A 25,304-nucleotide genomic window follows, 5' to 3' on the forward strand; every position below is an offset into this window, starting at 1 on the left:
ATTTTGGGTCATCAGCTTTGCTAGCTCATGTTCATGCTTGTCTTTTAAAGCTGAAAGCGATCATAAAATATGTTGAGCAGATGTTTGCGGGGTGTGTCTTTGCCATAATGGGAGTAAAAATCCTGAGTAGCCTCCTAAAAGACTCATATATATGTTGAATCAGCTGTTTACAGTGCCTCAATGGGTTAAAGAGTTCAGAAGATCGGCGACTCATGCTGGAGCTAATATGGCACTTGCTCGCGCAAAGGTATATTTGCCTGAGTTTGATCTAGTGGTGATGCAAGGCGGGTTTCCGGAGTACAAAACTGATGGCTCAGAATTTTTGGAGGAGGACTATACCAATTGCATGAAGGAGACCCGTCCGATGTCAACCATAATTGTTGACGAGCTTAATGTGGTCAAGTATCGATCCACCTATTTAATGGAGAATAAGCGCATAGACTCACTAGAGGACAAACCCTTTGAACTTGTGCCTCCTTGCCGTAAGTAATCTTTTCCTCCTGATGTTGACTCGTGTGTTATTATACCTGCATATTCAAATTTCAAGGCTCTGACCACAATCCAACAGATTCGAAGGGACCCCTAGATCCAAAAAGATGAGTCGGCTCACGCGGATCTAGAAAGCACCGGTGTAGAGGACCAACATAAGGAACTTGAGGCAGAGGACACACGAGCTGGAATGTAGGAGTAGTCCTTAGGTCTGGCAAAAAACTGTCTTATTTTTGTAGCTTCTGAAATGAGCCTGCAATAGGAGTAGCAAACTTGATCCGTCTGTCGCGCCCATATGCACGTAATACACATTGACTTGTTATTTTCTCTCTCGCAACTAGTCAACGAGTTTACTTTGCATCATGATTCTTGTTATCCAATAAGTCGTCTTTCTTTTGTGTATCATAAGCCGCCATAACAAGATCATGCTTGGAATAGTGAATTCCTTGGTATATTGACCAAGTAAATATCTAGACAACATGTGATCCAGTGAAATAACCCGGGGTATTTTTTGATGACCCTGCCAAAAATAACATAAAATGTGTACCTGTAGAACAAGGTATAGAAAATAGAAATACATAGTTGTACAATTTATAAGCCGTATATTAAGGCTCGGTGTTGATACTTGCTTTCGAGACTCAAGTCTTGCTTCACTGAAGCTGGTGTGATAGCCCATGATTTATCCTTTCATTCTATAAGCAGCTCTCACATGATTTAAGCCTCTGTTTCAACCTGTGTAAGTTCACGGTCCATATGGATTGAGTTATCAAAGTACACCGGGTCACCTTTTTGGAGTAGCATCTTGAAAATAGGCAGGTTTAACCAAGATTATAGTTGCATTTAGCTAGGTCAAGTGGGATATTAAGGGCTAACTCATTGAGTCGGCAGTCCCGATGTGACTTATGTTCAAAAAATAAAGACGCATGCCCAATGGTTTGAGATCAAACAACAGAGATCCCGAGTTTTGGGAGTCCGGACTGTATTATATTGAATACGAAGATATATACAAAGGTATGTGCAATGAGGTGGAGCGAGTGGCTCTAAGTATAATAAGGCCAAAGATGAGCGATGTTCCAGGGCCTATTGATCTCTTCTTCGGAGCTGTGGGATTTCTTGTGTTCCCATATGTCAATCAGATAATATGACCCATTGTTTAGGTTCTTGATGATGATGAAAGGCCCTTCCCATGGCGATCAAAGCTTATGCATGCATGTTTGGTCTTGAATCAAACAGAGGACTAAGTCACCTTCCGGGAAAGTGCGTTCTGAACTCTACGGCTATGATATCAACGTAGGTGTCATTTATATATAATAGATCTGGATGATGCGAGATCACGTTCCTCTTCCAATGCATCCAGGAAGTCCTAGTGAGCTTGTTCATTATTGGCTTCGATGTAAGTGACAACCCTCGGGGGATCGTGTTTGATGTTTCTTGGTAAGACATCTTCCGCTCCATTAACCAAGAAAAAGCGTGTGTAGCACGTCGGTCTATTTGGAGTAGTTTGTATGCTCCAAAGTACCACAGGGAGTTACTCGACCCAACATCCAGGAGTTCATTGAAGGGGAACCATAAGTCGGGGTTTCATTCTTTGTTGTATCTCTTGGATTGTTCGCTCAGCTTGTCCATTAGTATGTGGATGTGCAACTAAGGCTAAATCATGTCCGCCGTGCTCTCCTTGACAAAATTGTTCCATTGCTCCCTTGGACAAGTTGGTGCCATTGTGTGTGATGATGCTATGTGGATATCCATAATAGAAAATCATTTTTTTTAAATTACTGTTGTCTTAGCATCACAGTTGCTGATCGGTTCTGCTTCAACCCTTGTGGTGAATTTATCCACTGCGACCAAAAGGTGGGTCTTCTTATGTGATGATGGTTTGTACGGGCCAACCATCTCAAGCCCCCAGACTGCAAATGACCAAGTAATTGGAATCATTCATAACTCTTGAGCCACATGAGCTTGTCGTTCAAATTTTTGGCAACCATTGCACTTTCGCACAATGTCTTCAGCCTCGGCGTGAGCGGTAAACTAGTAAAAACACTAATGGTAACCCTTGGAAACCAATGATCTTGAGCCGGCATGATGACCACTCTACGTCGTGGATTTTATTAAGGATCTCTCGTCCTTATGTAGGATAAACACAATGTTGAAACACACCGGTAATGCTTCGACGGTGTAACTCGCCATTGACCATAGTCATGGACTTGTAACACGTGATAATTTGCCAGGCAATGTTTTCCTCATCGGGGAGCTCGCCACGGGTCAAATAAGACAAATAAGGGATAGTCCAATGAGGGATAGCATAAAGAGCCGCCACAAGCTATGCCTCTGAGTCATGAATATATAAGTATTCTTCTGATGGTAACTTGACTGAGGGATTGTGAATCATGTCAAGGAAAACATTGGGTGGAACCAGCTTACGCTGCGAGCCAAGTCATGACAAGGCATTTGCGCCTCGTTAAGCCGGTGATCAATGTAACCAACTTGATATCCCAGAAAATGACGTGCAATAACCTTGGCTGCACATTGATAAATCGCCATGAGAGAGTCTTTTGAATCTAAATTTGTTACTTGCTGAGCCAAGAAACCCGAGTCTCCCAAGCATGTGACCCAGCTTAGGTTCATTTCCGTAGCCATGCATAGACCATGGAGGAGAGCTTCATACTCAGTGCACTATTAGTACAAGGGAACATGAGCCAAATACATATCAAATTAGGTCACCTCGTGCGGTAGATAAAATAATTCCAACCCCCAAGACCTCAAACTGCCTGGAGCCATCAAAGTGTATTGTGCACTATGTATTATCTCGCCTCCCCACGGGGACTTGTAATTCAGTCCAGTCATTAATGAAGTCCACCAATGCCTAGGGTTTGATAGCTGTCCGAGGCACTGATGACCCACAAGTATAGGGGATCAATATTAGTCCTTCCGATAAGTAAGAGTGTCGAACCCAACGAGGAGCAGAAGGATGTGACAAGTGGTTTTTAACAAGGAAATACCTGCAAGCACTGAAATTGTCGGTAACAAGTGGTTGTGTGGTGAGATGATTCGTAGCAAGCAAGAAGTAACAAAAGTAGAAACGGTGCAGCAAAGAGGCCCAATCCCTTTTGTAGCAAGGGACAATCCTAGACAAAGTCTTATAGGAGGAAAAACGCTCCCGAGGACACACGGGAATTTCTGTCATGCTAGTTTCATCATGTTCATATGATTCACGTTCGTTACTTTGATAGTTTGATATGTGGGTGGACCGGCGCTTGGGTACTGCCCTTACTTGGACAAGCATCCCACTTATGATTAACCCCTCTCGCAAGCATCCGCAACTACGAAAGAAGAATTAAGACAAAGTCTAACCATAGCATTAAACTAGTGGATCCAAATCAGCCCCTTACGAAGCAATGCATAAACTAGGGTTTAAGCTTCTGTCACTCTAGCAACCCATCATCTACTTACTACTTCCCAATGCCTTCCTCTAGGCCCAAATAACGGTGAAGTGTTATGTAGTCGACGTTCACATAACACCACTAGAGGAAAATCAACATACAACATATCAAAATACCGAACGAATACCAAATTCACATGACTACTATTAGCATGACTTATCCCATGTCCTCAGGAACAAAAGTAACTACTCACAAAGCATAATCATATTCATGACCAGAAAGGTAATTAGTAGCATCAAGGATCTGAACATAAACTCTTCCACCAAATAATCAAACTAGCATCAACTACAAAGAGTAATCAACACTACTAGCAACCTTACAAGTACCAATCGGAGTCGCGAGACGGAGATTGGTTACAAGTGATGAACTAGGGTTTGGAGATGAGATGGTGCTGATGAAGATGTTGATGGAGATGAGTTCCCTCCGATGAGAGGAGTGTTGGTGATGACGATGGCGACGATTTCCCCCTCCAGGAGGGAAGTTTCCCTGGCAGGATCGTCCTGCCGGAGCTCTAGATTGGTTCTCCTCAAGTTCCGCCTCGTGGCGGCGGCAAAACCACGAAAAAGCTCCTCCTTGATTTTTTTTTCCTGGACGAAACCCTCCATATAGAAAAAGAAGGGGGGCCAGTGGGCCAGTGGGCTGCCCACAAGCCCCCATGGCGCGGCCTGGGGGGTGGCCGTGCCGTGCAGGCTTGTGGGCACCCCCTAGTGCCCCTCTGGCATTTCTTCGGCCCAGTATTTTTGATAAATTGGGAAAAAATCCCCGTTGAATTTCACGGCCTTTGGAGTTGCGCATAATAGGTATCTCAACTTTGCTCCACTTTCAGGCTAGAATTCCAGTTGCCGGTATTCTCCCTCTTCATGTAAACCTTGCAAAATAAGAGATAAAAGGCATAAGAATTGTACCCTGAAGTGAAATAACAGCCAAAGAAGCGATAAATAACAACATGAAAACATGATGCAAAATGGACGTATCAACTCCCCCAAGCTTAGACCTCGCTTGTCCTCAAGCGAAAGCCAAGCTCAATAAATATGTCCACATGTTTAGGGAGAGAGGTGTCGACAAAACAAGATACAAACATGCATGCATCATGATCATGATCAGAACAACAATACCAACATATAATCTCTCATGCTAAAGTGATAATTCCTTCACAAAGTAAAGCATGGATCAAGAACCTTACCGAGAAGTAACAACCGATAGCCTTTAGTCATTGAAGCAATTGCAATTTATCACAACATCAGAAAGAGTCAAATAAGAGCTTGTAAAGAAAATTCACATACTCAATCATTCTTTCGTTCTCTACAATTGCTACAACTCACGTGGTACTCATGAGATCAAAGTTTCAGCTGGACACAGAGAAAGATAGGGGCTTATAGTTTTCCCTCCGAACTGCTTACCTCAAGGGTAATGTCAACAATAATAATTCATGAATGCCTACCTCCAAGTTGACATATGAATATAGATCTTTCCCAAGCATGTGACGGTAGCCAAGACAAAGGCAAAATAAGGAATTGGTGAAGTTCACCATGAATCTTTCAAGGGAAAAAAGTAAAGGTACAAGATAGGCCCTTCGCAGAGGGAAGCAGAGGTTGTCATGCGCTTTTGAGGTTTGGATGCGTGTCCTCTTAGTGTGGAGAAACGTCACTTTATATTGCCTCCTGTGATAAAGAACTTTATTATGCAGTTTGTCGCTTTTATGTCTTCATCATCACAGGTTCGTACAAAGCTTATTTTCCACACACTAATAGATCATACATATTAGAGAGCAATTTTTATTGCTTGCACCGAAGACAACTTACTTGAGGGATCTTATTCAATCCGTAGGTCGGTATGGTGGACACTCATGGCAAAACTGGTTTAAAGGTTTATGGATGCACAAGTAGTATCTCTACTTGGTGCGGGAGTTTTGGCTAATGTGAGGTGGAAGCAATCGTCACATGCTAAGGGATGTCTAATCATACAACATTGTTCAGAGCCAAGCAAACACAATTCATTATGTTGTCTTCCTTGTCCAACATCTACTTCTAGGCATGTAATAGTTTAGTGAGTGTTCACAATTATAGATGGTGTCAGAGATGATATATTTATATGTGAACCTCTCCTTCTTTATCACTTCCTATTAATTGCAACAATGACCAAGGTCTACGTTTGCAATCCTCATTCTTTTTATATGTGAAGCCATCACTTCCCATAAGATCATTACATGATCTTTCATGCTTTTGTCATGATCTATTCTCACTCTTTCATGCTTTCATGATGTATTCTCACTCTTTTGATCATGGCAAGAGGCAAAGCCCTTCAACTAAGACACTCTTTATTATATGGCTCACGAGCAAGAATACATCGGGGGTGACACAAACTAAAACTCAAGACTAAAACACTAAGACTTTTACTTTACTAGAGAAAGAGAAAACTGAAAAGGAAAACTAGAACAATGGTAAAGGCAAAAGATGTGCTGGTGATACGATACCGGGGCAACTCCCCCAAGCTTGGCACAAGCCAAGGGGATTGCCCATACAAATGCTGAGTGGTCTTCCTTTGGCGGTGATGGTGGAGTTGTTGCAACATGAGTTTGATCCTCCGTCTTCCAAGGCATTGGTGCTCCATCATGGAAAGATGAACGAGTCTCCGGAATCCTCAAATCTGCAGCCAACCGTATTGATTGAAATCTATACTCATAGTCAAAGTTTTGGTTATGCAGGTCATATATCTGGCCGTGGAGTTGATCAATCCTGTCATAGAGCCTAGAGAGATGCTTCCCAATGTCATTGGCATCAATCCTGTGCTTGTTGGTGAACTCCGTGATCATCATGTGGTTGGCGTTGAGTCCACGCTCCACCATCCCTTGGCACTTGAAGACATGTTGCTCCATTGCTTCGTGCCTCATCTCCATTCTTCCGGTCTTCTTAGGCCCCTCAACATCACGGATGTGCAACATCCCCTCACGCATCTCGATATATTGAGGGTATTGCAGCACTCCCATGAGGTAGGGATTGATGACCTTCTCAAAGATCTTGTCCTTCAGAGCTTTTGGGGAAGTCATGGCGATCTAGATTTGCAACAGAAACAGGCTCGAAACGAAAAACACAGGAAATCTGCGTCATGCAGGGGTCAGACCAAACGGAAGTATATATAATGATTTTTTTCTGACCAGAAGGAGTTCCCTGCACGAAAACGGAGTCCGGGAGGCGCACGAGGTGGCTACAAGCCCTCACGACGCGGCCAGGGGGTGGGCCCGCGCCGTGCAGGCTTGCCGCCTCCTCGCACACTTTCCGGACTACTTCCGAGTTTTGTATTTTTTCAAATATTCCAAAACAGAGAAAATTTCCTATTGGGAAAGTTTTGGACTGTGTTTTCTTACCGAATCACATACCTCTTCATTTTCGGAGTCTGAAACAGGCTGATAAATGTCCCTTAGGTATTCTTCCGGAGTTATGGTATTGATGATATTGCTTTCAACATTTATGGGAGTACCTGAGATATAATGCTTGATTCTTTGCCCATTTACCACTCTTGGACAATTACCTCCCACGTTGTTGATCTTGATAGCACCGGAACGATATACTTCCTCAACAACATAGGAACCTTCCCATTTAGAGAGAAGCTTGCCTGCAAAGAATCTTAAAGGAGAGTCATATAGCAAGACATAATCACCTACGTTGAACTCACGCTTTTGTATCCTCTTATCATGCCACCTCTTAACCTTCTCTTTGAACAACTTGGCATTCTCATATGCCTGAGTTCTCCATTCATCAAGCGAGATAATGTCAAATAACCTCTTCTAACCGCCAAGTTTGAAATCAATGTTGAGCTCTTTGATTGCCCAATAAGCTTTATGCTCTAGCTCAAGAGGTGAATGACATGCTTTACCGTACACCATTTTGTACGGAGACATGCCCATGGGATTCTTATAGGCAGTTCTATAAGCCCACAGTGCATCATTGAGCTTCTTAGACCAATTATTTCTAGACCTATTGACAGTCTTTTGCAGAATCATTTTAATCTCTCTATTACTTAGCTCTACTTGACCACTGGACTGAGGGTGATAGGGAGACACAATTCTATGGTTGACATCGTATTTAGCAAGCGTTTTACAGAAAGCACCATGAATGAAGCGTGAACCACCGTCGGTCATTACATATGTAGGGACTCCAAATTTAGGGAAGATAACTTCTTTCAGCATCTTGATAGAGGTGTTGTGATCAGCACTACTAGTGGGGATAGCTTCTACCCACTTAGTGACGTAATCAACAGCAACTAAGATGTGAGTATACCCATTGGATTTTGGAAAAGGTCCCATATAATCAAAACCCCAGACATCAAATGGCTCAATGACAAGTGAATAGTTCATAGGCATTTCCTGAAGTTTTCTAAGATTACCTATTCTCTGACATGCATCACAAGACAAGACAAACTTACAAGCATCCTTGAAGAGAGTGGGCCAATAGAAACCTGATTGCAATACCTTGTGTGTAGTTCTATCTCTTGCATGGTGTCCTCCGTAGGCCTCGGAATGACACTTCTGTAGGATCTGTCCTTGTTCATGTTCAGGTACACAACGTCTAATAACATCATCTACTCCTTCCTTATAAAGGTGAGGATCATCCCAAAAGTAGTGTCTCAAGTCAAAGAAGAATTTCTTCTTTTGCTGGTACGTGAAACTAGGTGGTATGTATTTGGCAAAGATATAGTTCGCATAATTAGCATACCACGGTGCACTACGTGAAGCAATGATGACATTCAATTTCTCATCGGGAAAGCTATCATCAATAGGTTGTGGGTCATCAAGAACGTTCTCCAACCTAGACAAGTTATCTGCTACTGGGTTATCAACACCCTTTCTGTCGATAACGTGCAAATCAAATTCTTGTAGCAAGAGAACCCATCTGATAAGTCTAGGTTTAGCGTCCTTCTTCTCCATGAGGTACTTAATAGCAGCATGGTGAGTGTGAATAGTGACTTTGGAATCAACTATGTAAGACCTGAACTTTTCACACGCAAATACGACAGCTAAAAATTCCTTCTCCGTAGTGGCATAGTTTCTCTCGGCACGGTCTAGAGTTTTACTAGCGTAGTGAATAACATTCAACTTCTTATCGACTCTTTGCCCTAGAACAACACCAACAGCATAATCACTAGCGTCACACATGATCTCAAAAGGCAAGTTCCAATCAGGTGCAGTTATCAAAGCCCTCTTAACTATTTCGAAGGCTTCCTCACAATCATCGTCAAAGACAAAAGGAATATCCTTTTGCAAGAGATTGGTAAGAGGCCTAGAAATATTAGAGAAGTCTTTGATGAACCTTCTATGGAAACCAGCATGACCAAGGAAACTTCTTATCCCTTTGATATCTGTGGGGTATGGCATTTTCTCGATTGCATCAACCTTAGCCTTATCGACTTCAATACCTATTTCAAAAAATTTATGTCCTAAGACGATGCCTTCATTAACCATAAAGTGGCACTTCTCCCAATTCAAGACAAGATTGTTGTCTTTACATCTCTGTAAGACTCAATCAAGGTTGCTGTGGCAATCATCAAAAGAAGACCCATAAATGGAAAAGTCATCCATGAAAACCTCGACGATCTTTTCAGAAAAATCACAGAATATAGCCATCATACATCTTTAAAAGGTGGCAGGTGCATTACATAAGCCAAAAGGCATACGTCTATAAGAAAAGGTACCGAAAGGGCAGGTGAAAGTGGCTTTCTCCTGATCAGATTGTGCAACTGGTATTTGGGAGAAACTAGAATAATCGTCTAGAAAGCAGAAGTGTGTGTGTTTGGATAGTCTTTCTATCATTTGGTCGATAAAAGGCAGAGGGTAATGATCTTTCCTAGTGGCGTTATTCAACTTCCAAAAATCAATCACCATCCTATAGCCAGTAATAATCCTCTGTGGGATGAACTCATCCTTATCATTAGGGACAACGGTAATGCCTCCCATCTTAGGAACGCAATGCACCGGACTCACCCAATCGCTATGAGCAACATGATAGATAATACCCGCTTCCAGGAGCTTTAGTATTTATTTTCTCACTACTACTTTCATCTTAGGGTTTAATCTCCTTTGATGATTAGCAACTGGTATGAAATCAGGATCAATTTTAATCTTATGCTGGCATAGGGTAGGACTAATGCCCTTAAGATCATCAAGAGTATATCCAATAGCAGCACGATGCTTCCTCGGAGTTTTTAGTAACTTCTTTTCTTCATGTTCCGAGAGGCTAGCACTAATTATAACAGGATATATCTCCTTTTCATCAAGATAGGCATACTTAAGAGTATCAGGCAACTATTTAAGCTTGAACACAGGATCACCCTTTGGTGGGGGTGGATCCTCAAGCAGTTCAACAAGCAAAGTTTTCTTAAGGATAGGATATTGTTCTAAGACAACTCTATCTATCTCATCCCTTTCATCCATATGCATATCATTTTCATGCTCCAGCAAGTATTGCTCTAAGGGATCAGTAGGACGTACGGCAATAGAACCTAAGGCAATAGTTTCATCCCTACTAGGCAACTTTTTTTCATGAGGTTGTCTACCAAACTTAGAGAAATTGAACTCATGTGACACACCTTCAAAGTCAATAGTGACAGTTTGCTTCTCATAGTCAATATGAGCATTGACGGTATTGAGGAAGGGTCTGCCAAATATGATGGGACAAAAGCTATCTTGTGTGGTAGCAAGAACGAGGAAATCAGCAGGATACTTTGTTTTACCACACAAGACATCAACATCCCTAACAATTCCCATAGGGCAGATAATATCTCTATTGGCAAGCTGAATAGTGACATCAATAGGTTCTATCTCAACAGGTGCAATCTCATCTTTGATTTCATCATATAAGGATTGAGGTATTGCACTAACGCTAGCACCCACGTCACATAAACCATGATAACAATGATCTCCTATCTTGTCAGAAACCACAGGCATGCCAACAACATGCCTATGTTTGTCTCTAACGTGAGGTTTAGCAATTCTAGCAGCATCTTCATAGAAGTGAATATTATGTCCCTCAACTTCTTCAGACAGAAGATCTTTGATAATATCAATGCTAGGTTCAACTCTAATTTGCTCAGGGGGTGTAGGTGTTCTAATATAGCCTCTACGTATCACAATTGAAGCTTTAGAATGATCCTTTATCCTAACAGGGAAAGGTGGTTTCTCAATGTAAGCACTCGGAACCACAGGATCATTATAGGCAATGACTCTCTCTTCAATTGGAATGGGTTTAACTACATTGACTTCTAAAGGAGGATGAAATTTAAACCACTTCCCTTTGGGGAGATCAATATGAGCAGCAAAGGATTCAAACAATGAAGCTACTATCTGAGAGTCAAGTCCACACTTAGCGCTAAAGTCACAAAAAGTATTTTTCTCAACAAAGGATTTAACGCAATCAAAAGTGAAATTCATACCTGACTCCTTACCTTCTTCAAACTCCCAATCTTCAGAGTTGCGTTTAATTCTCTCCAATAAATTCCATTTGAAGTCAATATCTCTCTTCAGAAAAGAACCGGTACAAGAAGTGTCAAGCATGGTGCGATCATCATGAGAAAGCCGAGCATAGAAGTTCTGAATGATAATTTCTCTCGAGAGCTCATGATTGGGGCATGAATATAGCATTGATTTAATCCTCCCACGAGCTTGAGCGATGCTTTCTCTGTCACGAGGCCAAAAATTATAAATATAGTTCCAATCACGATGTAGTAAATGCATAGGATAAAACTTTTGATGAAATTCCAATTTCAACCGATTGTAGTCCCGTGATCCAGTATCATCACATAGCCCATACCATGTCAATGCCTTATACTTCAAAGATAAAGGAAATACCTTCTTCTTGACCTCATCCTCGGGCACACCCGCAAGCTTAAAGAAACCACAAACTTCATCTACATAGATTAGATGCAAGTCTGGATGTGATGTTCCATCTCTTGTAAATGGATTAGCCAGCAGTTTCTCAAGCATACCGCAAGGAAATTCAAAGCAAATATTTTCAGTAGGTGCAGCACGTTGAGGAGCAACTCTTTGTGCTTCCTTTCGAGGTGAAGATACCCCAAACAAGCCTCTCAAAGGATTAGTATCCATAGTGACAAGTGACAACAAATTTCAGCACACTATATGAATGTTTCCTTACCAATTTCCACTTACCAAAGGCGCTTCAATCCCCGGCAACGGCGCCAGAAAAGAGTCTTGATGACCCACAAGTATAGGGGATCAATCGTAGTCCTTTCGATAAGTAAGAGTGTCGAACCCAACGAGGAGCAGAAGGATCTGACAAGTGGTTTTCAGCAAGGAAATATGTGCAAGCACTGAAATTGTCGGTAACAAGTGGTTGTGTGGTGAGATGATTCGTAGCAAGCAACAAGGAACAAAAGTAGCAACCGTGCAGCAAAGTGTCCCAATCCCTTTTGTAGCAAGGGACAAGCCTGGACAAAGTCTTATAGGAGGAAAAACGCTCCCGAGGACACACGGGAATTTCTGTCGTGCTAGTTTCATCATGTTCATACGATTCGCGTTCGTTACTTTGATAGTTTTATATGTGGGTGGACCGGCGCTTGGGTACTGCCCTTACTTGGAAAAGCATCCCACTTATGATTAACCCCTCTCGCAAGCATCCGCAACTACGAAAGAAGAATTAAGACAAAGTCTAACCATAGCATTAAACTAGTGGATCCAAATCAGCCCCTTAAGAAGCAACGCATAAACTAGGGTTTAAGCTTCTCTCACTCTAGCAACCCATCATCTACTTACTACTTCCCAATGCCTTCCTCTAGTCCCAAATAATGGTGAAGTGTTATGTAGTCGACGTTCACATAACACCACTAGAGGAAAAACAACATACAACATGTCAAAATACTGAACGAATACCAAATTCACATGACTACTATTAGCATGACTTATCCCATGTCCTCAGGAACAAAAGTAACTACTCACAAAGCATAATCATATTCATAACCAGAGAGGTAATGAGTAGCATGAAGGATCTGAACATAAAATCTTCGACCAAATAATCCAACTAGCATCAACTACAAAGAGTAATCAACACTACTAGCAACCTTACAAGTACCAATCGGAGTCGCGAGACGGAGATTGGTTATAAGTGATGAACTAGGGTTTGGAGATGTTATGGTGCTAATGAATATGTTGATGTAGATGAGTCCCCTCCGATGAGAGGAGTGTTGGTGATGACGATGGCGACGATTTCCCCCTCCGGGAGGGAAGTTTCCCTGGCAGGATCGTCCTGCCGGAGCTCTAGATTGGTTCTGCTCAAGTTCCGCCTCGTGGCGATGGCGAAACCACGAAAAAGCTCCTCCTTGATGTTTTCCTAGGCGAAACCCTCCAGATAGAAAAAGAGGGGGGCCAGTGGGCCAGTGGGCTGCCCACAAGACCCCATGGCGCGGCCTAGGGGGGTGGCCGCGCCGTGCAGGCTTGTGGGCACCCCCTGGTGCCCCTGTGGCACTTCTTTGGCCCAATATTTTTGATAAATTGGGAAAAAAGTCCCTGTTAATTTTCACGGCGTTTGGAGTCGCGCAGAATAGGTATCTCAACTTTGCTCCACTTTCAGGCTAGAATTCCAGTTGCCGGTATTCTCCCTCTTCATGTAAACCTTGCAAAGTAAGAGAGAAAAGGCATAAGAATTGTAGTGTGAAGTGAAATAACAGCCAAAGAAGCGATAAATAACAACATGAAAACATGATGCAAAATGGACGTATCAGGCACATATTTCACCTGGTGTGGTCCAAGATCGATTGCCCGTTTAGCAATCCAACCGATAGCCTCTATACTATGTATTATATCTCCAAGAAGAGCTGAAGTGAGCATGGGGATTGGATGTTCCTGGAAATAATGATTGAGTTTACAACTAGCCATGAAGGCGCCAAAGTCTAGCTTTTGCCAATGTGAGTATAATTGTTTTGATAAGGTCAAAAGTTCAATGAAAAAATAGACAGATCGTTGCACTGGATACTCCTTCTCTACTTCCTCACGCTCGGCAACAACTACTACAATCACCACTAAATTGTTTAGAGGGATGTACAGGAGCATAGGCTCATTGTCAATCGGGGCGGCTAGAATTGGCGACTCGACCAGCTGCGACTTGAGGTCTTCAAAAGCATCATTGGTGCCATCCATCCAAACAAAATTATTAGTCTTTTTCAAGAACTAATAAAGAGGAATCACCTTCTCGTCGAGGTGGCTTATAAACCGGCTCAAAGCAGCGATGCAACCTACCATACGCTGGATGTCGTTGATATTAGCCGTCTCAGCAAGTGAGGTTACTGCTTTGATCTTGTCTGGGTTAGCCTCGATGCCACACTCTGAGGCCAGAAATCCTAGTAATTTGCCCACTGGAACACAAAAACACACTTGGTCGGGTTAAGCTTCATTCTATATACACAACGGTTGTCAAACATTTCATTGAGGTCACCCAATAGAGTTTCCTTCTTCTGGGATTTAACCACAATATCATCAACATAAGTGTGAATATTACACCCAATCTGATCATGTAGGCAGTTCTAAATACAACATTGATATGTAGGCCCCGTGCTCTTAAGCTCAAAGGGCATGGAAACATAATAGAAAGCTCCAAAAGGGGTGATAAAAGCTTTCTTCTCTTGATCCTCAACAATCATCTTGATTGGATGATAACCAGAGTAAGCATCCAGGAAACATAAACGCTCACAACCGGCTGTAGAGTCATTAATCTAGTCAATGCGAGGAAGAGTGAACGGGTCCTTAGGACAAGCTTTGTTGAGATCTGTGTAATCAACACACATACGCCAAGTGACATTCTTCTTTAAAACAAGGAGTAGGTTTTACAACCACTTTGTGTGGAATTCTTAAACGATGAATCCGGCAGATAGGAGTTGGGCCACTTCTTCGCCAATAGCTTTTCGTATCTCCTCCTTAAACCAATAGAGGTATTGTCAAACAAGTTTCATCGTAGGATCAACATTGAGGTGGTGGTCAGCGAGTTCTTGCGGTACACCAGGCATGTCAGAAGGTTTCCATGCAAAGATGTATCGATTCTCATGGATGAACTCGATGAGCATGCTTTCCTATTTGGGATCCATGCATGTCCCAATGGTGAACTGCTCGAAAGAATCACCTAGAGTAAATTCAACCTTTTTGGTATCCTCTGTCGACTTAAACTTGAGGGTGGGTTCAAAATGTGTGGTGGGCTTCTTGAGGGAGGTCATATCGGCCGGTTTAATGTTAGCTATGTAAAAATCAAACTCTTCTACTGCACAAGCTGGGTCGACGCAAGCTGCATATCCTTCCTCGCAATCATGAGAAATTTTCTGATTTCCATCACAACTGATTGTTCCATTTGACCCGCACATCTTGAGCTTGAGATGGACATAACAAGGCCGCGCCATGAAGCATGCATCAATCGGCCGTCCAAAGAGGGCATGATAAGGGCTCTAGATTTGATCACCTCAAAATTCATAGACTCGCACCGGTAGTTAAATTTTGTACCAAAAGCGACTTTGAGCAAAATCCCAATTATTGTGACTTCCCACGCACAATTCCATGGAAAACCGTAGTTGAAGACTGCAACTTGTTGTCATACAGATTCATCCTTCGGAACGTGTCATAATACAAGAGATTTATACTGCTTGCCCCGTCCATGAGTACTTTCGTGAGTGTATAACCGCCTACTTGAGGTGCCACCACTAAAGCGAGACCACCTGGGTTGTCAACCCGGGGATGATGATCCTCTCTACTCCAAGTGATTGGATACTCATACCAGTTTAAATATGTTGAAATAGCCGGCTCGACCCTATTGATGGCTCTATGCTGAAGTTTGCGATCAAGGCTGCATGTGCTGGTGGTGAACACATGATACTGTCTATTGTCCAACTCCTTTGGATTAATCTGAAAACCAACCTGGTCATTTTGCTGGTGATTCCCCTGTCCAAAACATTGATGACCACACTTCTTGTTGCCGTGACTGTCGAAACCAGCTCCTAAGCCGCATAATTCCTGGAAATCCTCACCTGCAAAACCATCAGATGAGCCGGCATTCAACCCATCGGCACCAGGATGACCCAGATTTCCGCTATTGCCACCTCCATGGTGACTCTGATATGCTTGGTTATGGAATTCCTGCATGATATAACAATTTTCCCACGAGTGGGTGGTCGGTTATCTCGAAAGCTATGTTTTGGACAATGGGCTTTGAGCGCTTCTTCATAGTTGCGACGCTTGTTTCCATTGTAAGTTTTCGAGAATTATTGTTCCGCCACTAATTCTTCAAACCAGTATTGGTGTTAACAACAAAATCTAACCCGCCATCAGGATGCTTGCGCTTTCCACCATTGCCTTTATTATTGTGATTCCCGTTTTATCCAGAGTTGTGTTGCTGATGACTATTACAATTATCATGCTTCTTTCCTTTGCCAGATTTATCATCATCTGAACTAGGGTCTTTCATGCAATCTAATTGAGCGTATCTAGTAAGGACATCCATAAAGTCTCCCATATCTTGAACATTTCACTTGAGGCGCCCACGCTTCTAGACAAGAGGCTGGAAGTGACAATTCCTTTCCAAAATCAAGACAACCTGGGAAACTTTGATATTATCCGAAGAGTGGATGATATTTGTGAGCCGGCGAGTCCAATGGTCGGCATATTCTTCCGTACCTTGAATGCAATGCTATAATTCAACAATTTTAATTAGGCGTTTGCCTATACCTTCAAAAAATTGATGAATCACTCCTTTAGCTCTGCCCCGATATTTATTGAATTAGGGGGAGGTTTTTCAACCATGTACGAGCCGTTCCTTCTAACATCATGGTTAGGTACCCGGCACAAACTCCATCTCTGACATCCAACATATCCATAGCTATCTCATAGCTTTCAAGCCACATAGCCATCTCAAGATGAGCCGTTGCGTGTACACTTGAAATCGTTGGGCATATGCTCATTGTGCAGTCCCGGGACAAGGCGGCGTATGCCAATAGTCCTCCTTCTTAGACCCGCCCCTGCTGAGACTGGCTGCGTGTGGAGGTTGGCATCTAACTCGCCGCTTCTGCTTCTGCTTCACGTAAAGCCCCAGTTGCATCAACAATTACTTGGGCATCTGAAACCACATGCCGGGTTGGGGAATTCCGAGGCTGTTGTGTGCGACCAATGCTAGAAACTGTTGGGGAGTTGTGTTGGATCTTACTCCGACTTGTGTAAGGAGTAGAATGAACCCGATCTCGAATATAGGAATACTACGCCTATCGGGTGATTGTAGTTTTCAACATCTCAATGGAATTCCTTGCTTCAACTTTAATTGGAGTGTTTCCTGTGATCGGGCATGTTGTCCACTCGATTGGAGAAGTGACCCGCTGGCATATGAAAACGACAAGGCGGTGACTGAGTCGGTGGTGTTTCGACCGCTTGGTGCTGCTGAGCCGGTTGACATGTATGATCCTCTCGATGTTGTCTAGTCCCTGGCATGCACGAAAGAGTGTTGAATAAGCATGCCGGCTCGAGATTAGGGGGCAAAAGGCTCTCATGTCTACTCCGGTGAACGGCCTTCGAGGTGTCTCGACAGAGACCTAGTTGCCATGCTTCTGCCTTCAAGTATTCTACCTCGCCGTGGATGTGAGCCTATAAATCCGCCATGCGAGTGTTCTCGACATCGATCTCATCTTGGACGTTGGTCATCTATGCATGAAGTGTAGTTAGCTCTATATTACACTCTTCTTGATTTTCCAGGGTCACTTGTGAGTCCAGGAGCTTCGTCATATCTTTCATCAAGTCGCCCATGGCTTGAGCCGGCCTTTTTCTCGACCTGGCAGCGTTTGGAGCTGGTGCCGAGCCGCCGGAGCCATTAGCCACTCCAGCCATAGTGGAACTGTGATCCGCCTTGGTCCCTACCATGTAAACGGCCTGGCCAATGACTGACCCAACCTTGGTTGATTGGAGCGGAAGAGATTACGAGAGCTCTCAAGGAGGTAGAACATGGCGAAATAATAATCCCCAAGTGCAAGGAATTGTCGCAACACTTTCCAAAGATGGAAGTGATAAGTATGGAGTGTCGAACCCATAAGGAGCTAAAGGTATGATCAATATTCTCTCAAGCCCTATCTACCACCGATGCGACTCTACATACACCAAATGTTTTCTTCTATCTAGTAACAATAAATAAAACAACATTGTGCGTACAAAGAGGATAGCTTTGCATGATATTGCAGAAGAAAAATATGAAAATAGTCATTGCCTAAATAAAGTTAGAATATATTACAAATAGAGAGTGTGGAATAACGATGGTATGTTGTTCGGAATCATCCTAGGCAATTGATAACAAGATCGGTAATCATTCTTGTATTTTTATTTGAGGGAGAGGCATGAGCTAACATACTTTCCGTACTTGGATCATATGAACATATGATCGGATCTCTAGAGAGCATCTGCAACTGCTAGAAATCATTAACGTAAACCCAACCATAACATTAAACATCAACTTACCTTTACTCCCATACGCAAACAACTCCCTTACTCGGGTATAATCTTATATCACTCTAGCCACCACTATATGGGAATCATGAACATATTTCAAACCTTACAGCGAGAATTCCCTCATGTGTGTGTGACATGAAGGGCGCCATAGGACCGCACCAAAATAAAACATACACTCAAATCAATATAGATCATCAATAAACCCAAACGACAACATAAATCTACTCAAACATCATAGGATGGCAAGACATCATTGATTACTAATATGTGGCATGAAACACCATGTTCAAGTAGGGGATTACATTGGGGTGCGAGAGAGTGGACCGCCATATCTGGATGATGGAAAGTGATGGAGACAGTGATGTTAATGAAGTAAATCACCGCGACGACTATTCCCCTGGCGGCACTCCGGCGCCACCGGAAGAGAGGGGGAGAGAGCCCCCCTTAGGCGTCCTTCTCCATGGCCTCTCCCTGGATGGGAATTGGTTCCCCCCTCTGTTCCTTGGCCACCATCGCTAGCGGAGCGGCGAGAGCCCCTCCGGGATTGGATCCCTCTCTCTCTGTGTTTCTCTCCTATTTTTGATACTGTTTTCTCTCCGGATTGGTCTTTTGTTGATACACAAAGTTGTGGGAGCGAGGTGGACATTCTGTCCTATTTTTTAGGGTTTCTCTATTTATAGGATTTTTTGGCATTGGAATCGCACAAAAAGAAGTTACAAGGGGACCACGAGCTAACATGGCCTTTGGACCCCCTGGGCACGCCCTGTTGCAAGGTGCCCAATAGGGGGGCCCTCGTGGTTCTACGCTCCAATGTTGCTCATATGTTCGAGAACAAATCATAGAAACGTTTCAAGCTATTCCAAAAACATTCATTTTCTGCACACAAAACGACACCACTGTAATTCTGCTAAAAACAGTGTCAGTCCGGGCTAGTTCTAATTAAATCATAAAAAGTGCATCAAAGGCATATAAAAATATTGTAAACATAGGTGAATATGGCATGAATACTTAATAAATTAATGATACATTGGAGACATATCACCCAACATGGGGGTGACCCACTAGGCCAGTTTTGGAGTGTTTGAATAAGACCCAGACTATTATTCGACTTGTAGTAGAAAAGGGAATAGTTGTACTCCTACTAGGACTGTAAATGTAAGACGGCCCCTTCAACCTATATAAGGAGGGGAAAGGCACCCCAAGAGGGAGAGGCGAGAATAGAAGAACAAGTCTTAGACTAGATCAAAGTAGATGCTCTCGAGACTAGCGGTAGCGAAATAGCACCCATCAATTGTAAACAAGCAGGATGTAGTCTTTTACCTCCACCACGAGGGGCCAGACCTGGGTAAATCTCACGTTTGTCGATTCCGACCAACCTCATTCAAGATTACACCTAGTTTTAATGGCGCCGCGACATAGTCCTTCCATCAGTACATCTGTCATGACAAACCCATGACACATCCGATGGAAAACCCTCGCACATGAGAACACGATGCTAACGAAAAGGAATCCTGCTTGACAAACCACTAGTTAAAGGTAAAATTAACCCACCAAGGTCTCCTGACATGTCGACGATCCCGATAGGAGCTGTGTATCTCGTTCATAGGACATGGAAAATAAGCAACGCGTATAGGTAAAACCAATCATCGAGTTGCCCCATGGCGATCACGCACAATCACTACTGGAAAACAATAATTTGCTATCAGCCAGGGCTTTGCCGTCTGCTGGCTGATGGCAAAGACACTCTTTGCCGTCAGCTATCCTAAAGCAGACAGTAAAGGGCTCACTGATGGTAAAAAGAATATTTGCCATCGGCCAGGGCTTTGCCGTCCGTCAACAAAAGGCAAAGGTAGTGAAGGCAGACGACAAACCTATCCCACCCCACCTCTCCTCTCTCCCCACCCTACCCCGCCGCACCCCACCCCTTTGCCGTCAGCCTAACTAACTTTGCCGTCTACGGCAGACGACAAAGGGGATGGACCCCCTAACGTAACGGTCGTCCTGCCCACCCGCTCCCCCACTCTCTCTCTCCTCTCTCTCCACCGCAACCTCCACCCCAAGCGCAGCTGACACCACCCCACCCCAGCGCCACCGCCCCACCCCAGCACCGCCGCCCAACCCCATCCCAGCGCTGCCACCCCACCCCACCCCAGCGCCACCACCCCACCCCAGCGCCGCCGCTGCCACACCACCCCACGCCCTCCTTGCGCCCCTCACCCTGCGGCCCTCCTCCCCGCGCCTCTCCTCCTCGCGCCCCTCCCCCCTATGGCCCTCCTCCACACGCCCTCCTCGGGCCCCTCCCCCCTGCGGCCCTCCTCCCTGCGCCTCTCCTCCCCGCGCCACCGGATCGAGGTCAGTTTTTTTAGCTTTTTTTGTAATAGTTTTGTTTAATTAGTTATAGGTTTTAGGTTTGTTTTGGCTTAGGTTTAGTTTTAGTTTAGGTTTTGTTTTAGTTTAGTTTACGTTTATGTTTAGTCTTAGGTTAGTTTCCTGTGTAGTAGAAGAAAATAAGAAAAAGTAGAAGAAGAAGAATAAGTAGAAGAAGAAAAAAGGAGAAGAAGAAGAAGAAGAGCTAGAGGAGGAGGAGGAGGAGAAGAAGAAAAGGAGAAGAAGAAGAAGAAGAAAAATACGAGAGGAAGAGAAGAATAAGAGGAAAAAAGAAAAAAGAAAATAATAATAATAATAATAATAATAAGAAAAATAGGAGAGGTAGAGAAGAATAAGAAAAGAACCTTGGTTAGCTCATGAATATTATATACTTAGCTTGTTTTCCTCTAAAATGGGATAATTAGCCCATTTAGCTCCAAAAAGACATAATTAGGTAATTTAGCTCCAACAAGAGGAGAAGAGGAGAAGAAATAGGCAAAATGAAAAGAAAGAAGAAGAAGAAGAAGAAGAAGAGAAGAAGGAGAAGGAGGAGGAGGAGGAGAAGGCCAAGGACCTTCTAGTCCTTCTCCTCCTCCTCCTTCTCCTCCTTCTTCTTGATTTCTTCTTCTTCTCTTCCTCCTCCTCTTTCTTCTCCTCTTCTCCTCCTGTAGTGAATGCTCTATTTTGGACCAACACTCATGAGCAGCACTGGCTCGGGTTGTTGATTAATTTTCTACGGATGGCGGTGGGTCCCTATGGATGTTTTAGTTGTTATTAGGAAAATATAGTACCAATGTTGGAGCTTGTTGGAGCATATTTACCCTAATCTGAATTATCAAGGGGGCATAATACCCCACATGTATTAGAAGCATTCATCAAGGAACATAACACTAGTATAAAGAAAACCAGGGCAGGAAGAGTAGAACAAAACACCAAGCAAAAAGCCGAGCCTTCCACCCTTTACCAAGTGTATAGATGCATTAATAAAATAAAAAAGATATGGTGATATACCATGATATTCATGTTCCAACATGGAACAAAATGCACCCTCAACTAGAAACGCTATAAGAGGGGTTTAGCAAGCGATAACTGAGCCAAACTATGGTTTCCTAGGATGGTGGATGGTTAGGGGCTTACCATGGTATTTTGGGAGGCTTGACAAACAAGTGGTAGGTAGAGAGATCTAGCGAAAGCATGAAGACAACTTGTATAGCAAGAACAATAGTGATATCCAAGGCAATGGTCATCTTGCTTCGAATCCCGTTTGGAAGAAGATCAGATCAATGAAGTGGTCAAACAACTGTAGTTGAATGAATACTCACACTCTAATAGAGGAAAGTGTCCCAATATTTTGATAAAATAGTAACTATCGATTTGGTAGAGATGAATTTTATGATCCTCCTACAAACGTGCATGACGTTGTGCCTTAGCAATTGCTAAACCAACTCGAAGAGGTTATTGACCACACCGAAGCACGATCAGCCGGACCACGAAGGTCTATTCCTGCAAGCAATGGAGGAACAAACAAGAATATGATAAAAGCAATCTGAATATTGAGAATATAGATGACGTATTGATAAGGGTGGGGTCGTAAAAGCTTTCTTGTTCTGGTCGTTGGATACAAGCAAAGTAGACAAAGTTGAAGTGGCTAACTTTTAACTAAATAAAATCCAAAGAAAAATCTAGGGGGTTGATCTAGTTATATACTAATGTCTCAAGTCCAAGGGGGTGCAAGGTCGTCCCAAGGCATCCTAAAACTAACACTAGGTCATACTAGGCCTATGCGCTCAAGTGGAGGTGATGCAACACCTTTTGATTTGGATTTTGACGCGGATTTGGTAGGACCATTGCACCATTTTCATCATATAACCACACTCGGAATAAATTTTTAGGTGAATCCAATTGCTTTGGAAACTAAATGAAATATACTTTTCAATAAAAAAATGAATCAGCCAATTCGGAGTCTCGATGCAAAAGTTGTTGACGTTTTAAGTCAGGTATGTCTGTGTACTCCGAGTCTGAGTCCGAAACATGGGGGAGTTGGTCGCTATCATTTCTTGGGCCAAGCATGATGTGATATCACTTCTTTAATAGCTATCATTTCTTGGGCCAAGCATGATGTGATATCACTTATTTAATAGCACCTAATCAGTTCCATTGACGTGACAGGGCATGTTGAACGAGAACTAATAATTTCCTCTGCCTTTGTGTTCACACGTGGTTCATACAAGTGTTCGACAATTCTGCATTTAGACATGAAACAAAAATAGGTGAACTATTTTTTGGTTTGTATAATATAATTAAATTATTCTTAATTCTTATAAGAAATCAGGTCACAAATATGCATGTATGCAATATGTTTGGTTGTATCCAAGGTAGACATGTCCTCATCATGCTCCACTTCTTGAAAACAAAGTTGTCATCGACGTTGCTTAATCTGTAATGTGGCTAACAAAAGAGACAAGGTGTACATATTGTATACGTATATGTCATCCTTTTTTTACTTTTCTCAGATTTTGTACATGTGAAATATTTATACGTGAGTTACTTTCATATGTCGTCAAATATAAAGCCAAACTAATATCACAAGAAGTAGGAGGCATGAAAATATTGTAACTTGGTTTGCACATATAAGTGAAGCTCTTATTCACATCAAAAGATTGACAATGCTCATCATTAAACTATCCCAACATTGGTGAATAAAATTTAATAACTAAATAATTACATGGTATAACACGCTTAAATAAGAAAACTTTTAACCAGTCATTTGACACAGAATCATCACCAAGATTACAGGTCATATAAAAATGATTACAGATTGGCAATATTATTTTCAAACGTATTTGATACAAATCTAATTTATTCACGGGTTCAGATGGATCATTCTCATCAAAAATTAATTCAATGAGTATGCTCGAAATTGTTAGTATTTCAGTTGTTTGATCACATGACACATTCACAACAGCAACACAATTCTGTAAAATAGGTATTGTGTTCAAATCAATAGGTAACTCGACACATGATGTACTGAAGTCAACTAGGCATTCATCATCCTCATGTGAAGTTATGTCATCAATAACTTTAGTGTTACCATGTGGCAATGACTCAGTTGATGTTGGTATGGTTGATGGTAATGTACCATAGACTTGAGGCGATGTCGTGCTCAAAATCTGAGTTGTGGCCGGTCTAGCACGTGCATCGCTGGAGGATACAACCAGTGCTGATGAGCATGACCTGGTAAAGTAGCTATCACAGTGTCCCAACGCATGTTCATGCATTTGTATGTGAAATGTACAAGCACGAACATACATACCAGCAATGGAACAAGAAATATAATGAAATTTTGCATGAATGTCATGGTTCATGCCACGAAAAAACTATTTTTTGTTTCATCTTCAGATTCACCTATGTCACAATGATGCATATAAGGTTTGAACTACTAGTAGTAAACATTAACATTGTTACTACCTTGTTTTAATTGTTCTAATTTAAGGAAGCAATTAATGATGATAGTAAACATGAACAAATTGATGTCTCATTATAGCTTTCAAACCTTTCCAAGTTGCGGGGTGAGTAATAATGTTTTTCTTACGATGCATACTCCACCAAACAGAAGCAAAACCAGTAAATTCTTGACTGGCAGCTCGTACTTACTTAAGTTCAAGAAAATATGGCAAGTAAAAATGTGTTCTACCTCAAGCTCCTAAAAAAGATAAATAGCAGGATTAAATCTACCCTCAAATGGCGATAGAGAGATAGCTTGATCATATGCTTGTGTGTGTTATCGCCCCTCTCGTGTTGGTGAAAATGTACCCATCATCCAAGAACTTCTAACTCGAAAACCTATCACAATTAGTAGAAATAAAAACACAATTAAAGAATAATGTTCCTATACACTACTAGGATGTGGTGGTCAAGCAATCCTAGTAAGGAAAATATCATTATCTTAGAAGTTCTTACCATGCAGTTGGTGGTGAATGGCAACCAACGGTGTCGATAACTCTGAAGGTTGAGTATAGTAATTACCAGGTGAATGTATGTATACACGGTGTAGAAAAATATGGAGCTTAGAAGCCTGAAATATATGTTAGCAAAAGATAACAATAATTATTTTAGAGATGCAATGTTGTATAATCGCTCAACGACGGTATTGTGTTGGTCATGGGATAGACAGTACTAGAGACACGAGCCTAGAGCACTAATGGAATCACAACGTAGCACAAGTAGTAGCAATGAATAATATGAAGTAGCTTTGGATAGCAAGATATAAGTGAAAACCACAAGAAAAGTAAAGAAAATGATGATAACTAACACCCAAGAAGGATATATCAAAACTCTCACAATAACTTTCCTCTCGAAGATATTATGACAAAAAAATATTTTCTCAAGAATGCCTTAGACATAATCTTTCGAAAGAAAAAACAACATCTCAATTCTGAGTTTGCATGAGGAGTTAAAACATGCAGGAACTGCCATGAAAAACAATAACAAATTCTGTCCGCGAACTTTAGAGGGCAAAAAGTCATATTTCGAAGTTGATATGG

This window comes from Hordeum vulgare, chromosome 2H (genome assembly GCF_904849725.1).
Source record: "Hordeum vulgare subsp. vulgare chromosome 2H, MorexV3_pseudomolecules_assembly, whole genome shotgun sequence".
NCBI lineage: Eukaryota > Viridiplantae > Streptophyta > Magnoliopsida > Poales > Poaceae > Hordeum > Hordeum vulgare.